Source organism: Tursiops truncatus, chromosome 10 (genome assembly GCF_011762595.2).
Source record: "Tursiops truncatus isolate mTurTru1 chromosome 10, mTurTru1.mat.Y, whole genome shotgun sequence".
Classification (NCBI taxonomy): domain Eukaryota; kingdom Metazoa; phylum Chordata; class Mammalia; order Artiodactyla; family Delphinidae; genus Tursiops; species Tursiops truncatus.
In genome coordinates, this window is record NC_047043.1 from 4,098,765 (window position 1) to 4,114,448 (window position 15,684).

The window sequence follows — 15,684 nt, forward strand, 5'->3', positions numbered from 1 at the left end:
CCCTTCCAGCGTCCAGGGGCGGTGTGGCAGCCCCGGGTGTTTCCTTTTCCTGCGCTCTGAGGCTCCTGGAAGAGCCGAAAACTTGGGCGGCCAGGGGGCGGGGCGGGGGCAGGTGGCGAGAGGCGGGTGTCTCTTGGACCCGCCCCCGACGCCCTCCAATGGCAAGGCGAGAGGTTGGTCCGAGGGGCGGGGCCTCGGGGAGCCGCGGTAGGCCCCGCCCACAGCCCCGCCCCACCCCTCGGGGCCCCGCGCGTGCTGCCCGCCAGGTTTATCCCTCCTCCGCCCAGAGTTGGGGCGCCGGCTCCGAGCCCAGACCGTTGCAGGGCCCGACGGGGGGCGGTGTAAGGCTTTTTGCCCTTAACGTCCTTGCCTTTCTCCCGCTCACTCACCCGCCCTCCGCTCCCGGATCTTACAAGACGTCGTTTTCTGAGAGTGCCCTGGGATTTCCCCATCCCACCCCCTGTCATCCGAACTTGGGGCGTTGGGGGTGTGCAAGCTGGCAGCGCTGAAGGGCTAAATAAAGCAGAGTGAAGCAGAGGGCGGGCGGTTTGCGCGTGCGCACGGCCACCAGCTTCGGGTGGGCCGGTCCTGGGTCCCAGCCCATCCCGCGGGGTGGGGCGCGCCGTCGCTGGAACCCCGCTGGCCTTCCCTCCACTTTCCTCCACTTGCAGCCCAGCCTCCCCTCGCTGGTGAGGGTCGTTTGGAAAGTGAGGAAGTGAGAGAGCAGAGTCAGTACTGTGCATAAACGATATTGGGGTAAATGGTTGAAAGCAGATGCTAACAGTGTTTTTATTTTTTAATTCTTAATTTAAAAAGTACTGGTCTTTCTGCCGTCGGGGCTCCAAGAGAGGTTGGTTTTTCCTAATTTCTTTATTAAAGGATAATGAAATCCAGGGTTGCCAACGCATGCTGGCTCTTTGGGAACATTGCGGGCAATATCCACGGTTGAAGGTGGCCGTGGAGAAGGTTTCCTCCTTTCCTTTCTTAACTTGAAATGTCTACTCCACGTCATACTTGAGGCGAAAAAGCAGTGGACTGGACACGAGTGGGGAGACGCAGGTCCTAGGCCTTGTGTCGTCAGTAGTGCGGTGACCTTGGTCTGTCCCCACGCTTCTCTGACTTGCAGTTTGGTAATCTGAAAAAACAGCGGAGATCGGACTACGACCTGATCTCCAAGGCGGTTTTCGCCTTTGGTGTTTTGTGGACTGGAGGTTTTCCAGAATACTGTGGATGTGCAGCCCGAGGAATAAAGTCCATGCAAGGATGCTTGTTACAGGTGCCTTCTTGCAAAAGGCACGTTTCCTTTTGATAAGCAATTTCGTTTAAAGTTAAAGAAACATATGCAGTTCAGGATTAAAAAAACCAAGAAATTGGTGCTGTTTGGATCTGCATATCAAAATGAGCCAGAGGTACCCCTCCCCCCCGAAGGTAGGTCTGCATAATTAAGGCATAAATGTGCAAAACTCCTGTCCCTAAAACTGCCAGAAAGAGACCACGTCTAATTTGAAGCCTGGTTGGCACCACCTTCCTTTCGCGGTTCAGGGTCCTGCAGCTCCCCCCCACCGCACGCCTCCGCCCCCAGCGGCGCATGCAATGTTCCACACACATGCGGACACCAGGTGTGGCTGCGTGTGTTCTTGCACTGGTAACAGGGCAAAGCATTGAGCCAGTCCATTTCCCAACTCTCTCTACCAATCCATCCTAAGTGGACTTTCCAGATGCTACCATTTTAAAAACACCCCTTTGAAATTATTTGCGAGAGCAGTAGCCAGGTCTACTAGGAAATCCCACCTCTTCCTGGGTCAGAAAAAAATCCACTGCTGTATTAGAATGGATTGCTCTAACGATACATCTCTCTCATAAATTTAGTCTGTCATTTTTTATACCTTCAACTAGAGTCCTTAATCAAAAATATGAATATTAATGTATATAGCTCTTTTATTTAAAATGACGACAACCATACCATATTTAAATAATCATGTGAACCAAGAGGGGGTTAACCTTTTTTCGAGATATGGTGGTAGAGTCCTAATAAAAACCCACTTTGGGAGGCTTGGGTCTCCCTTTGCCTCTGCTACTTGGTAAGGTGATTTTTCACTCTTTGATCACTGCTTTAAAATTAGTTGAGACGTCTAGGACTTAAATCTATGGCTGGCAGAAGAAACTTGATTTTAATGCAGAAATCTGAATCCTGGGAGCAAATGTTATGTTTGAAATGTATGCGTGTGATTACCTTTCTATTTAACAATAAATACTTTATTTTTTTAAATTAACATTTTTATTATGAAATAGATGCACAAAACAGAGCTGCACAGCTCAGTAATTTATCACAAAGTGAACATCTATGTGGTCCCCCTTCAGACTGAAACAGAACATGACACCTAAAAGCAATCTGTATTCCTAGATAAGATCCTAAATCAAAAAGGTCAGAGAAATCGTTGGGACAGTTAGCAAAATTCGATTGTGGTCTGTGAATGGGACGTTAGTTGGTACTAATGTTGATTTCCCAACTGGAGAGTTGTAGGGTGATCACACAGAAGGTTGTCCTTGTTTGGGGTGGGGACACACTGGAGTACATAGGGGAGATGAGATGTCATACCTGCAGCTTGTTCCCACAGGGTTCAGAAAAGGAATAGCAGTAATGGGGATAAATAGACAGCAGTGGGACAACACAATAAAATGTTAAATTGGAGAATCTTTGTGTGAAGGGCTATGGGAGTTCTTTGTACAGTTCCGGCAATTTTTCTTTATGTTTAAAGTTATTTCAAATGAATTATTTTAAAAAATCTACTCCAGGTGGTTTAAGGGCTTAGATAGCGCCCCGCCCAAAAGCTTTAAAAACTAAGTGAAATATATATCAATAGATGAATATTCTTAAACTTTAAATAAGCATAAAAAGCATGAACTGGAAATGATTGACAAATTTGACCATGATAAATGAAAAACTTCTGTTCATAAAGTAACACCTTAAAGGAAAGGAAAGGACAAATTACCAAAATCACCAAAATTGGTATCAAGAACTAAAGAATTCCTGAAACCATTTTTTTTTTTTTTTTTTTTGCGGTACGCCGGCCTCTCACTGTTGTGGCCTCTCCCGTTGCAGAGCACAGGCTCCGGACGCGCAGGCTCAGTGGCCATGGCTCACGGGCCCAGCCGCTCCACGGCATGTGGGATCTTCCCGGACTGGGGCACGAACCCGTGTCCCCCGCATCGGCAGGCAGACTCTCAACCACTGCGCCACCAGGGAAGCCCTAAACCAATTTTTTAAAGCATGTACACATGCACACACACACACCCTGAAATAAAACTGGGCAAAAGACGTGAAAAGGCATTTCACAGAAGAGAAAGCATGTATGGCTTATTCCAGGAATGTAAGCAAAACTGGCTTAATGTTCAAACCCTCAGTGTCTCCATGTCTTTCGTATCCTGAGAGCCTCTCCTTTGGGGATGATCTCACCCTGGTCCATGTGATGTTTTCTCACCACCACACTCACACCAAACAGTCGTGGTGAGACTACTTCATAAACCAGGTGTGTTCTTCTCAATGAATCTCCTTAGGGAGTAACAGCATGTTGACCCGTTCCACCTCTGGGGATGTTAACCTCAATTGCCTGGTTTGTCAGGTGTCTCTTCCTCAACTTCATCATTTCTCCCTGTGTAATTGGTAAGTGTTTTGGAGGGAAGTATTCCGGGATTACACTGATTTCCTAGTCTTTATCATAACTCCGCATGAGGGCCCTAGCATCCCCCGAGCACTCCCAAGTCAACCACCTCTATGATGGTTACCAAATGGTGATTCTCTTTTTTCCTCATTTCTTCTAAATTTGTTACTTGACATTCTACTGTAAGGAAGAACTTCCTTCTTCCCACCCTTCTTTCCCTTCTCCTTCCCCCTCTTCCCTCCCTTCCTCCCTCCTTCCCTTCTCTCCTGCCTCCCTCCCTCCCTCTCTCTTTTTCTCCCTTTCTCTCTACCTTTCTTTATTTCTTCCTCTTTCTTTCCTTCCTTCCTTCTTTCTCTTTCTTTCTTGCTTCCTTCCTTCCTTTATTCCTTTATATCAGTATCATCTCATGAATTTCTGTTTTATTTAATGTGCTGTAATCCCCTCTCATTCCTATTTTAAGAGTCTCATGCTCTACTGACTGAGCTAGCCAGGTGGCTTAGCCCCTATTTTAATGCTCAAATTGTCCCCTACTTAGCCGGTGGGGGCCCCTTCAAGCCGATTTTTGTGTCCTCTCAGTGTATCCCGATCATTTGTTGAGAGTTCTTACTAGCTGACACAAAGGGATATTCTGGGCTCGCTTTGTCTTGACCCAGCCCTGGAATCAGTCCTTTCTCTAAAAGCTCTGCTTCTTTGCAGTTTCAAAAGCAAGATCTAGGCCCTGACAGTGCCTGTCGCTGTTCGGGAGCAATCGTTTCTGGGCCTCCTCAGAAGACAGAGTTGGGAACGGGATGTGTGTTCACACGCACGTACATACACAGTCCTAGTTATTTCACCTGCTGCAGGAGCTTACTAGCTGTTTTCAGGGAACTTACTTAATTTTGCAGCTCTTCCTTATTTCTTTCAATGGAATATAGTTTGATTCCATTATTTTCTTTTACACCTGGAGGAAGAGTTAAAAGTGACATTTGTCAAGTAGCTGTTTATCCCCAGAGTGAGAGCTTCAGCAGCACATCAGGATCCTGTGTCCACACAAGAAAGAGCAGCCACTTCTCCCAGCAGAGCCTATGGGTGTCGTCTTTCCTCTTCTTAAAGTATTCCATGATTTTTAAAAAATAAGTTCAACTGATTCATCTGTTTGAAACTGTCATTTTACCAGATGTATATTTTTCCAACGATACTTTTGAAAAACGTGATTATATTTTCAAGAACGTGTGCTGCTCAAATGCTGAGACGGTCCTGATGTGGAGGCCAGGCTGGCCACAGATGTCATCGATTATGTTGTGAATACACTGAGAAGGGAGCTTGGCTGGCAGCATGGCAGCCACTGCCTCTCTCCCGTTTCCGTCCTTGTGTGAGGCTGGGCTCCAGGACAGTCTTTATGAAAACTTTTCGGATAGACTTCCTTTCCATTTGTGGGTATAAAGAGGGTCCTGGTGATAAACTTCTGGGTGTCAATCCGTCTCGCCCTGACAAAACAGTGAACTCAACCTCACCGGCAGTAAGTTCCTGATGGTCGTGAATCATTTATTAACACAGAATGGAAATGATCACACTGTAGGTCACACTTGGTGTCAGACCAACGTGGGATCTGAGTTCTGGCTTCCTCCCTAAACGTATTTGCTGTGAAAGGATGGTCCAGTTATTTACTCCTTTAGGCTTCAGTTTTCTTACCTTTAAAATGGGGAGAAAGATATTGACCATACGGGAGTTGTTGAGAAGAGAAAGCGTGGTGTTGTATTTAACAAGCTCACTGTGGGGCATGGCCTCGGAAGAGAGGAAACCTTCTCTGCCTCCCGGGCTTCCGTTTTCAGACCGCAGGGGTTCTCACCCTTCTTACTGGGGGGGGGTGGGCAATGGAGCAGCACACTCTGGGTCTCTCTGTCTCAATTTCCTCCTAGTTCGTCTGTGCCTGTTTCTCTGGAGTCCCTTCTCCCAGTGATTCAGGTCACTGTGCTGTTGGTCATGTCTTATGCTGGCGATGGCCTTCGTTTGTTTTCAGGAGCCTCTGAGATTGGTCCACCTCTGGACAGCTTGCTACGTTCGTGAACTTGGAATCTGCTCTGCAGCCTGCTTACCTCTCTCTCCTTCCAGAGACATGTGGGCGCGGCACATTGGTCCCAAGATTGGAGTGGGCAGAGGGAGGCCCACTTAGGCCTCAAGATTAAGCCATCTTCTAGGCTACAGGGACATATGGTACAACACAGGGAATATAGCCAATATTTTCTAAAGACTGTAAGTGGAGTGTAACCGTTAAAAATCACATAAAATTTAAATAAAAAAATAAATTAAAAAAGCCAGAATACATGCAGAAAAGAAGAGGAGATTAAGCCATCTTCTCTACTCGAGTTTTTATTAGAGGTTTGCTGTGAGATGCCAAGTGTTTGCCCAGATGGATGAAGCTCTTCTCTGTTTCTCATCAGTTTGTGTTCATGTGTGTACTCTGTTCAGGACCTTGGGCCAAAGGAGGGGTGAACAGCACCCCAAAACCCTGACACATTGCACATAGTCACTGATGAAAGCATATGTGTAAAACACATAACCCTGGGTGAACCTGGACCCCCAGGTTTTTTGAGGGAGCCTGGAATAAAGAATTTGAAAGAGATTGAAGCAGCCAAATCTGGATTGTAGTGATGAAGCACTATTTCAAAATGAATAACTCATACTTTAAGAAATAGACTGACGTTAAGCTGAGGTGTGATGGTCTCGCTGGGGTTATAGGTTATGGGTTGAATTGCATCCTTCCAAAAAGATGTGTTGAAGTCCTAACCTTCAGGACCTCAGAATGGGATATTTGGAAGTAGGGTCTTTATAGAGGTAGTCAAGTTAAAATGAGGTCTTCAGGGTTGGCCCTAATCCAATATCACTCATATCCTTATGAGAAGGAGAAATTTAAACACAGAGACCGTCATGTACAGAAAGAAGATGATGAAGACAGCAGCCATTCAACGATGGAGTCAGGATTGGATGTTGCCTCTTTGAACCAAGAAATGCCAAAGATTGCCGGTAAACCACCTGAAGCTAGAACAGTCTCCCTCACAGGTACTTCCTCAGAAGGAACCAACCCCGATGACCCTGGGATCTCAGACTTACAGCTTCCAGAACCTTGAGACAATAAATGTCTGTCTTCTAAGTCACCCAGTTTGCGATGCTTGCGGCCGGCAGCCTTAGCAAACTAATCCATAGAGCCAGACGTGACACTGCTGGCGGGGGTGGGTCACCCAAGGGAGCGGGATTCCTGGGAGGAAGCAGTCTTGGAGAAGGAAGTGAGGCGGGCTTTAGCGTGAGCTGAAGGAAGGGCTTCCTGCCTTCTCTGTGGCCAGAGCTCCACTGGGACATGGGGAAGGCTGAAGTACTTCCACTCGTGGTGGACGTCCACCAGCTACTCTGTCTGCAGGAAGCAGGCGGGAGTGAGGCAGAGCCCAGCACAGTTGTGGGCTGTGGTTGTGGTTGTGTATTGTTTTCTGTGTTGTATTTCCCTTCCGTCACTTCTGATCCTAGGAAAGTCTCGCTAAGAGTTTACAGCTGTATCGTGAGAAGTGATGCCCCACATTCGGGATGAAGGATTCAAGAGGTGAACAGAAGGCACCAGAAGAGGCACAAGTGCTGTCCTGGGGCACCCGCAGGCCTCTGGATGGTGTTTGAACAGGGGAATTTGAGGGGAATGTCCCTGGCCCATTGGAGGTGGCCCTTTGGGAAATGCTTAGAAATATCTGGGCGAATTTTGAGGGAGTGGATAATTGGGTAATTCACAGCAATAAGTCTCACCACATTTAAAGTGTATATAACTGAGACATAATTAAATGAGGGCATACCTTTACTCAAATGATGTCTAAGGAGGATGCTTCCAGGCTTAAAATTCTATTATTTTAATTAAACAAAACTGCCACTGAGTAGTGACTAGCTGTCACAAGCCACGTGCTTGCTTCTGCAGGTGAAGGAAAGTTGCCTTCGGACCCTCAGGCAAGGCCGTGGTAGCCTATCTAGGGCCACTGCTCAGAAGCAGGAACATACTGGCAGCTGTAAGGAGTGACAGCTGGCTGCATATGCAGAAGGCACAATTTTCGCATCTGAAAAACCCGTTGGGGCTGGTGGTTGTGGGGAGCTGGGTGATTTCTAAGATTCTTTCCAGCACAGTAATTCCATGATTCTGGGAGGACAGAAGAACTAGTGGGTGTCAGACCAACAATCTGAGGCTATTCAGTTTGAGGACAAACCACCCTACACATTAAGAGCCCCAAAGAGTACGAAGTATTAACGCCCATGAGTAAACTAAGAGAGCCTTTACGGAGCATCTTCCATAATACAGGTGCAATCTAGGTGTATCGGGGGAGCAAAATGGACCTGGTTTCCAACCTCATGCGTCTTAGGATCTAGAAAGACACAGGTAAAAAAACTGATGAATAATTACAAACTGTGAAAGGAGCTCACACTTCCTCATGGTGTGAGAAAGAAGAGCTATAACAGACAGAATCTCTTTACATTGAGTAATTGTATCAGTGTCTTAGAGCTGCTATAACAAATGACCACAGACTTGGTGGCTTAAAAGAACAGAAGTCTATTGTCTCACAGTTCTGGAATCTGGAGACTTAAAATCAAGGAGTCACAGGGCCATGCTCCTTCTAAAGTTTTTCGAGAGGGTCCTTCCCCTCTAAAGGTTTTACAGAAGGGTCCTCTACTAGCTTCTGGTGGTTGCTGGCACTGCTGGAATTCCTTGGCTGGTAGCTACCTCCAATCTCTGCCTCTGTCTTCACGTGGTCATGTTCCCTCTGTGTCTTCAAATGTTTCTCTCGTTATGAAGATAGCAGTCATTAGATTTAGCACCCACCCTAATCCAGCATGACCTCATCTTATCTTGGTTACACCTGCAAAGACCCTATTTCCACATTCACAGGTATCTGGGTTAGGACTTGACCATGCCCTTTTGAGGGACACCACAGCAATCATGGAGGTTTTCTCTGAGCAGTTGATATTTAGGTTGAGACCTGAAAGAGAAAAAGCAACAGCTGGGCAAAGAGCAAAGAAATCATAAAACTTGAGGTGGGAAGGAACTTGCATGTGTGAGTCTCAAAGAACCCAGCCAGTGAAGGTGGGGTATAGTGAGGGGACAGCAGCGGTACCAGATGAGTTTGGGGCCAAGCAATCCACCTTAAGGAATTTGGATTTTATTCTAAAAGCTCTGGGAAGCCCTGGGAAGCCATTGGAGAATTTCAAAGGAGGGTAGGGTCACATGAGGGCGGAAACGTGACCTGGTCTGGACAGGACAAAGAAGAGCTCTGTGGGTCATGGAGTGAATGGGGCCAGGAAGAGGCGGGGAGTCTGTGCAGGAAGCTATCGAGGTGGCAGGTGAGAAAGGATGGAAAGAAATGGGTGGATTCTTCAGACATTAAGAGACCGAATCAACAGGACTGATCTGGGTCGATTGATTCCTAATATAGGTCTTGGTCTAGAGACACAAAGTAAATTTTTAGGGACTTGCACGTAGCTTAACTCAGCTCATCAATTTAACTTATAAAAATTAAGTAGTATCCACATCAGAGCTTGAGTCCAATGCCTTTTACTAGGTGTTGACAAAAGATGGCCCTCAGGTCACATTTGACCTGAGATAATTTTTGCGTATTCTACGCAGCATTTGAATAACAGGGAGAGATCGCATAACAATCTAGAGTGCCAGTTGCTCTTGGCAAGTCAGGAAAGCTGGCAGCAAAGGGACCCGCAGCCTTTCTTGGCCCAGCGAGCTGGAATTGAGCACAGCTTTCCCCTCTAGACAGACAATGGGCTCTCCGGTCATCCCAGCCTGCGACTGTGTTTTGCTGTATCTCCAACGTACTTCTCTTATTTAACTTCACCTCCCTGGCCCCTGTGGGGCTCGAGTTTGCTCCTCTAATTATAGGAAACAGAATGGTTTCGTTTTGTGCGGCACCTCTGCATATGTCCCTGCATATATGAGCTTGCGTGACAGTGGGTGGGTGGGTGCTGGAGCACGTGGGATTCAGGCTCCTGTCTTCCTCTCTAGAGACTTTATAAACTTGAACCAGAAGGAGTATGACAACGCCAGAAAGTGGTCTGACTGATCCCATGTAAGGATTCAAGTATTAAATTCAATAGAGCTTTTGCTTCTTTTCCAAATTTTAGTTCTTCCCCCTGGAATTATCTGGCATTGGTCATGACAGCCTTTCAAATCACAAAGGACAGTAGTTTATGCACATCATATTCTGTTTAAGAAAGCAGGCAGGGCTTCCCTGGTGGCGCAGTGGTTGAGAGTCCGCCTGCCGATGCAGGGGACACGGGTTCGTGCCCCGGTCCGGGAAGATCCCACATGCCGCGGAGCGGCTGGGCCCGTGAGCCATGGCCGCTGAGCCTGCGCGTCCGGAGCCTGTGCTCCGCAACGGGAGAGGCCACAGCAGTGAGAGGCCCGCATACCGCAAAAAAAAAAAAAAGCAGGCAAATTTTGAGGGGATTTTCACAAACATGATGAAATCCTAAAAAAGAAAGCTTGTATTCGACTCCAGTTTTCAAGGAGATTAATCTTCTTAGAATACGGCAGTTCCTAGGATTGTTAGAAAGAAAGCGTTTCAGTAATTATAAGCGCCTTGGAAAATTGATTTGTGTATTTCCCCCATGAACTGATTTCTAAATTGTGAAACCACAAGGGACTGCAAATTGCATACAACTTCAGCTATGGGAACAAATGTTTTCTTAGCAAAGAAATATGTCTAAAGCTAACGTGAGATAATCTCTTAGCCAGTCTCTTAGAGGCATGCTGCCTGCATATCTAAGTGGGCTTTTGTTCACAGGCAAGCGGCTAAAAGGAAATTCTTGTTTCTGCTCATGAAGAAGTAACTACCATCTCCAGGAGAGTCACAGAAAGGAAATGACTGTTTCCACTTACATGTTCTCCAAACAACAATAAAATGTTTATTAGCAGCAGAATGAAAGGACATATTATACTTTAGATTCCTAGAACTTTACTGAGCTTTATTCCCTGTACCCTTTGGCCTAATTGTCTAGTGTCTTGTCACAAAACAGGATAAAATGTACCGGAAACTTGTGACAGATTGTTCCCAGTTAGAATCTGCCTGAAGTTGAGATGACATCTACAGTCTCCATTAAATGATGGCAATGGTGGCGTTCTAGTGGAAAAGTAGGAAAGTGGTTTTATTAATGTATGTGTTTCAGTTTTGGTTAGAAGCAGAACTCCTTAATAACATTTGTGTTGGAAAATACGGTCTGTCTTATTGGAGTCCCTTATGTTTCTCAAAAACTAAAGTGGAGAGAAGATGGGGATGGTGTGCGATTTGACCAGCAGTTTGTCCAAGTTTCTGTCATTCTTTGGAACCCAACGAATTGTTGACGATTCTTTCTTCAGCCTGAATTGGTTATAAGGAAACGTTTTTCCTCCTGCCTTCCCTCCCTCCCTCCCTTCCTTCCTTCCTCCCCTCCCCCTTCTTTCCTTTAATATAATGCTTGAGGGTTTTTTTTGTTTGTTTTTTTTGTTTGTTTTTTTTGCGGTACGCGGGCCTCTCACCTCTGTGGCCTCTCCCGTTGCGGAGCAACAGGCTCCGGACGCGCAGGCTCAGCGGCCATGGCTCACGGGCCCAGCCGCTCCGCGGCACGTAGGATCCTCCCCGACTGGGGCACGAACCCGCGTTCCCCGATTCGGCAGGCGGACTCCCAACCACTGCGCCACCAGGGAAGCCCTGCTTGAGTTTTATTATATTAAATACATGCATAGATGAATGAATAAATATCAGCTCTCAGGAAAAACGGTTGTATCCTAGAAATACGTCTTAAGCAATACGTCCGGAAATTGGATAGCCAAGAAGTGATTTATGATGGAGCTGACCAGTCAGTGGAAGTGCCGCCTCCGGTTAGGCAGGTGAGAGAACATTCTTGTACTCGTCAGCGGGAAGTCAATATTCATTTGACATTTAAATCAATAGACCCACTTTGGATGGCTATGAGCTCCTTTCCGTGCCTGTGGCATTCCTGTCTGAGTCCGGGCATTTACCCCAGCACATTTCACTGGTCTTTCCCAACCTTCGCCGCCCCGTTTGCACCCTGGAGGACCCAAAGAGGTGATTTTGCAGCACCTGTACCCCCGCTGCCAGAACGCTGCTTGCACCCCAGGCGAGCTGCTAAGGCAGTGTGCAGTGGATTTTCCGCTCTCTTGGGTACTACATCACATTGAATTTAACTGAATAAGAGACAGCATCCATTTTCCCTTGGACCCTGCCCACTGGTTACAGAATGGCATTTGAAATTCTTTACTGAAGCCGACTAGTATAATGTCAAGAGCTGCAGATTGGGGGTGGAGGGAGGAAAGTGGTGGTGCATGCAATGAGCATTTTCCTTTTTCAAAGCTGAAGCCAAGTAGCGTTTACCCCGCCTTGGCATGTAGGTGTACAGATGTGTTGGACTCTTCGGTGATGTTCTGGGATGTTGAGGAAGCCTGGTAAATGAGACTCAGGTTCACTCTAGTCTCCACTAATCGAAAGTAGAAACGTCTGCCTGCTTGCCTGAGAGTATCGACATCAGACTCTTGCGCCAGTACTGAGTATTTGCTCAGAGACCATTACAAAGTAATTGAAACATGGGTGCACATCCCCCAGTCTAAAGATCACATGTATTTATTGTGCTTTTTTTTTTTTTTTTTGTATCTCCCACACTGCCCAGCATTGTGAGGTGCAGAAGAATGATGCTCTTTTGGTGATAAAAAGACTGATGTTTACATTTTTTTTACTCTTTTCTGAACACTGGAAAAAATGAACAATTAACATGAGAAAGGATGTAATTTAGGTAATATAAAATGTTTAATTCAGAAAAGAGAAAGTTCACGATAGGCCCTTGTAGTTGGAAAGGTTTTTTCTTCTCCAGACATTTTCTCCTCTCTCTTGCCACTCGCTGGATAAGATACTCATCCTTTGGGCTTCTAAGATGGGCACGTCTCATCCCTCTATTTGCCACATTTTATTTTATTTTATTTTTATTTATTTATTTATTTTTTGCGGTATGTGGGCCTCTCACTGTTGTGGCCTCTCCCATTGCGGAGCACAGGCTCCGGACGCACAGGCTCCGGACGTGCAGGCTCAGCGGCCATGGCTCACGGGCCCAGCCGCTCTGCAGCACGTGGGATCCTCCCCGACCGGGGCACGAACCCGTGTCCCCAGCATCGGCAGGCGGACCCTCAACCACTGCGCCACCAGGGAAGCCCTGCCACATTTTATAATGATTATACATAGGGTGACTGGACATCCCGGTTTTCCCAGCACAGTCCTCATTTATGTCTGTTATTCTAGAATAATTATAAGTGGCTCCCCCTTGTACCTCCCAGAGTCCCAGTTTAGATTATAAATATAACACAAATATAAACTGAGGACCACACAGCCCTGGCTTTTTAAAATACTGTTGCAGTCAAATAAGCACAATCTAGTAACTAAAAGTCATTAAAAATGTTTCCTGTGTCTCGGGAAGAACATGAAAGATGATCTAAGTTATCATCTACAGCGGCATTCTTCAGAAATCTGTCTCCTCTCTTTCCTAAATGCCTGGTAGCAGTGGCTGCTCTAAAGCCTTTCAAACAAAACACCCCTACCTTCCCCAACACCGACCCACACCTTTTATTTTGTCTTTCTGGCTTCTCTCTCCCTTTCTCTGTCTATGCGGGTTCTCTTTTTCTATCCATTCTCTTAACTCTGTCTCATAAAGTCCCTGAAGGTAACTGGGCAAAGGTAGAACTCTCTTTCGGGGGTGAGGTGGGGAAAGATTCTGAATTGGCCAAAGTTGTCTTGAGTGGGCTGGAAGTGAGAGGAGGGAAGGCTGAGGAGTCTCACTGGTGACTAAACGTTGCCTCTGTCACAAGTTATCTGAGAGCCAGTCTGAGTTTTGCATCCTAGTGGGCAGCACAGTGTTGGCAAAAGGAGCTACTCGACATGTGAGTGAATTGACGTAAATCAAGGAGGACTTTTACCTGGCTTTGAAGGAGGAACAATATCTGTGTGGGTGTAGAGGCAATAGGAGGAATTCCAGGGAAATAAGAATTAAGGTGTATGAAGTTGTGGGTTAATGTGTGTGTGGTGGGATGTGAAGAGACTGGGGAGATGGAATTGGGGACTCTCAGAGGGGAAAAGTGAGGAAGTCTACTGGCTTCCAAAAGTGGAGACAGCCGAGGAAGAGCTCTGGAATTCTGGGAGAGAGCTGTGCAGTAGAGAGCCAAGGTAGGTTCACGAAGTAGGGAATGACATGGTGGCAGTCATAGTTCAGATTAATCTGCCAACTGTGTTTGGGGCAGTTACTATGCTTGTCCATTGGACTGCAGTGTGATGGATAAAGAGCATATAGCACATAGAAGGAACTCAATAAATGATGGCTAACATCATCACCAACATCATCACCCCCATCACCAACATCATCACCCCCATCACCAACATCATCACCACCGTCACCAACATCATCACCCCCATCACCAACATCATCACCACCGTCACCAACATCATCACCACCGTCACCAACATCATCACCCCCCTCACCATTATCACCACCATCACCAACATCATCACCACCATCACCAACATCATCACCCCCATCACCAACATCATCACCCCCATCGCCAACATCATCACCCCCATCACCAACATCATCACCACCATCACCAACATCATCAACCCCATCACCAACATCATCACCCCCATCACCAACATCATCAACCCCATCACCAACATCATCAACACCATCACCAACATCATCACCCCCATCACCAACATCATCACCACCATCACCAACATCATCAACCCCAACACCAACATCATCACCACCATCACCAACATCATCACCACCATCATTTTGATTATTGGGAAAGTCTTGAGGCAGAGAGATAAACTGGTGGGTTGTTTAAGGGAGGTATTGTGGAAAGAAATAGAGAGGCTTCTCTGGGAAGAAAGGAGAATCCATACATCAGAAGGACTGTGTGGTAGAAGAGGGAGGAGACACCTTTCTTAGAGCTCCTTGGGTGAAGTTAGGATGAGAGGAGGGAAGCTTATTTAGGCTCAGCATTAATGAACTTTCTCATACTCAACATGCCAACCATTCAACAGATTGTTCCACGAAGAAGGGAGCTCCCTGTTGTTGGAAGAGCCAAGCAGAATCTGGATAATCATCTGCCAGGGATATTACAGATGCTTTAATAAACATGTGGAAGAGAGGAGTTATTTCCTCTGAGATTCCTTCCACCTGAAAGATGCAAGGATTTGTAGACCTTTAGAGTGTGAGCCAAGTTGGTAGCAGATAAAATGGCACAAAAAGGTCATGGTCTACACCAATGATTCTCAGTTGTGGGTGATTTTGCCCCCAGGGGACACTTGGCAGTGTCTGGAGACATGTTTGGTTGTCAGAACTCAGGGGAGGGTGCTATCGGCATCTAGTGAGTAGAGGTCCAGGATGCTGTTAAACGCGTTGCAATGCACAGGACAGCCCCTACCCCCAAGAAAGGGTTATCTGGCCCCAAATGTTCATACTGGTGAGGTTGGAGAACACTGGCCTGTAGTTTCACAAGTCCATTGACTTCTTCTGTTGAAGAGTGAAGAGAGTTGCTGGGTGGATAAATGTTGGCTCACATTCACCAGGGAGTATTTTCCTAAGCAGTGAGCCAGAAATACTGCCGAAAATGCCCTTTCAGTTGTGGGTTTCACACACATCTTAAAGGTTCTTCTTTTTTCTTCAAAGCTTCTTTGAAGTCAGTGAAACTGGTTAAGAAATGCAGTAGGTGATAAGGACAAACTCACTGTTCGAACTTGTTTGAAACCTAATTCTGGCTGCCATCCAGGAGGCTCTATGGAGTGCAGGCTTGTATTCATCATACTTCCTGGAGGGCAAATGACTTCCTTGAAGGCTGAAGATGAATAAAGAAGGTTCAGGTTTCACAGATTTTTCTTGGTAACCTGGCCATTTCCTCATTTTGTACATGGCTCACGAATAGTTATGATGACCGTAGGTCCAGATTTGCCTGAAACACTCATGGTTTGCCCAT